This window comes from Pongo abelii, chromosome 2 (genome assembly GCF_028885655.2).
Source record: "Pongo abelii isolate AG06213 chromosome 2, NHGRI_mPonAbe1-v2.0_pri, whole genome shotgun sequence".
Lineage (NCBI taxonomy): Eukaryota > Metazoa > Chordata > Mammalia > Primates > Hominidae > Pongo > Pongo abelii.
In genome coordinates this window covers 178,367,845-178,370,765 of record NC_085928.1, presented here as the reverse complement: position 1 = coordinate 178,370,765, position 2,921 = coordinate 178,367,845, and positions in this window count along the sequence as shown.

Sequence of the window (2,921 nt, the reverse complement as noted above, 5' to 3'; positions counted from 1 at the left end):
GTGAGAACCAAAAAGAAAAGCAAGCTAGCAGATGGCATGAAAATAGGTGTAAGAAAAGGGCATTAGAATAAGAGTGCCACCAGTTATTGCATATCAAGTATTTAATACTGTCACTGGCTCTAGGTATGGAAGAAGTAGGGTCAGATGAAACACAGAGAACCTGAAACATAAGATCCGAGAGTTCTTGGAATATTTACAGCATATAGAACTCATGCATTCATTCAACATATTATTTAGTGCTTACCAATGTACAGAGTGCACAGATGGCAAAGGTAAAACAGAAATAGTTCTATAACTCAAGGAACTAACAATGAGTTGAGAAAGTTGAGCCAGTAAAGGGACGCTTAAAATATAGCCCAATACTATTTATAGTGAAATAAAGTAGAAGATGCTTAAAGAGTCCGATGTATCAAACTGAGATTACTGAAAGTTCTTTCGAAAGAATCAAGTTATCTTGAATAACTAAAAGATAACTGCAGTTTTAATAAAATGTTGATTTGCTACAAAAATAATTGTAGTAGAATTTAACCAAACCACAAAGTGGCCTGAGGGCAGGACAGTCTGGGGAGAGGTAACTAATGTTAAGACATGAAGGTGAAAATACCTACAGCTGATCTGAGAACTTTTAGAGATTTTGATATGTCTGTACACAGGATGAAAACAAAAACAAAGAAGCTTGAGAGATAATTAGGGTCAGATTGTGAAAGGTTTGGTGCACCAAGCCCAGAAGTTTGCATTTTATTCTGCAGATTACTCGGAATCATTGAGATATTTTAGACAGGGGAGTGATATGCATAGATCTGTGCTTCAGAGCAATCCTTCTGGCAGGCTCAGGAAGAATAGATGGAAGAGGAAGGAAATGATCTACAGAGTGACAAGAGGCCAGTGCACAGAGAAGACTTGAGAGCTTAAACTAAGGCAACGTCAGTGAGAGTGGAGAAGTAACAGATTCATGATATGTTTAGGAAACTGAATCAATAGGGTTTGGTGATGAATTGGATAAGGAAAGGAATGAGCCTCATATGGCTATTGGATTTCTTATTAGGATGTGTCATTCGCCCAGTATAATATATATGAGGAGGAACACATTAGAATGGAGGGGAATACAAAATTGATTTAGAAGTCCTTATAGGATATTAAAAAAGACCTATCTGGTAAAGAGCATTTAGATACAGAGATTTAAAGTCCATAGAAATAGTCTGAGTTAAAGATATGCATTTGGTTGGCATTATAAACCCTAGATTCCTATAAAAACATGACAGAGAATATGAACATAAGAAAAGCAGATGGCCTAAAATTGAGACAAATGAAACAAGACCATTTGAAGACAGATGCTTATGTCTGGGATGCAGGGATATAGGTATATCATGAAGCCAGCTCTAAGATCAAAATGGCATGAAAGGGTAAAACACAGCAATACGGTATGATGCATAGATACCTAGGTATATATTCACATTAAAACTTGCACATAAGTGTTTATACCATCATTGTTCATAGTAACCAAAAAGTGAAAACAACCCAAATGTCTATCAACTGATATACTGATAAGTAAAATAGTGTTTCCATATAATGGAATATTAAATGAATGAAGTATTGAAACTCATGCTATAATATAGATGAACCTGGAAACATTTTGCTAAGTGAAAGATGTCAGTCACATTCATAAGATTCCATTTATACAAAACACCCAGAATAGGCAAATCTATAAAAATAGAAAGTAGTTTTGTGGTTGCCTAGAGCTGGGGGGATGGAGGAAGCAGAGAGTGAAGGCTAAAGAATATACCAGGTTTCTTCTTGGGATGATGAAAATATTCTAAAATTGATTGTGGTGATGTTTACACAACTATAAAAATACCAAAAGTGATTGAATTGCACACTTCAAATGAGTAAACTGTATGATATTTGAATTATATCTCAATAAAGCTGTTAAAAATGGCATGAAAGGACACTTGAAAACATAGATATGATAAATGCTAGTAAATAGGCTTCAAAGTTATTAAAATTTCTCTGAAAGTTTATCTAAAGAAAAATTATCTTTCCACTGCAATACATATTAGAAGGCATCAGTAGCAGGTAAATATCGGAGGTAGGGAAATAAAGGAGCCTAATCGGTCCAGTGAAGATTCTCTACCTCTTTAGTGAAAGCAAAATTCAAAGAGTAGGAAGGAAGCTACTTGAAAATGCATTTATGTAGTACAAGTAACATTTTTAATCAACTTAGGTTATTTCACATGTAAAGGTAAAACATTTCACAGATTAGCCTTTGCATGTTTGTATAGACTATCTTATGTGGAAAAAACCCACACTAGCAGACTGTTCATTTCTTAGGCTCCCTACATGTCCTTTCTTCCTTCACAATTCTAACTGTTGCTGAAAGGAATGAAGAAAACGTGATCAATTCCTAGTGAAACAGGCCTAGTTTACAAATTTACTTCTCAAGATTTTTGTAAGGAAAATTATGAAGCATTTAACAGAGTTGCCAGTCAAACAGCTTTCTTTTTTGGCTCTGTCCAGTTGCTTCACTCTTCTCTTTTCCCAAAAGAACTTTGTTCCTCCTCACATCTCCATACCTTTACTCATGATCACCATCCCCTCCACATGTCCTCCCCTCCCCTGCTCCCTCCCTCTCCATATTCCACAGTTCTTAAGGAGCCAACTAACAAAGTTCATCCCATCTCTTAAGTTTAGGGCCCACAGAAATTTCTCCTTTTACCAAACTTCTGTTGCACATATAGGTATAATCTCACAACTTGGTGTTCTCTAACTTAATGTGTATGTTCTAGCTTCTTAATCAGAAAGTAAGTGACTCAACAGAGGACAGGATGTTTCTCTATGTTCTCTGTGGTGTCTAGCACAATGCTGCCAAAGTAACACACTCTCATTAAATACCTGATGACTGCATAAAACAAAAGAACATGTAA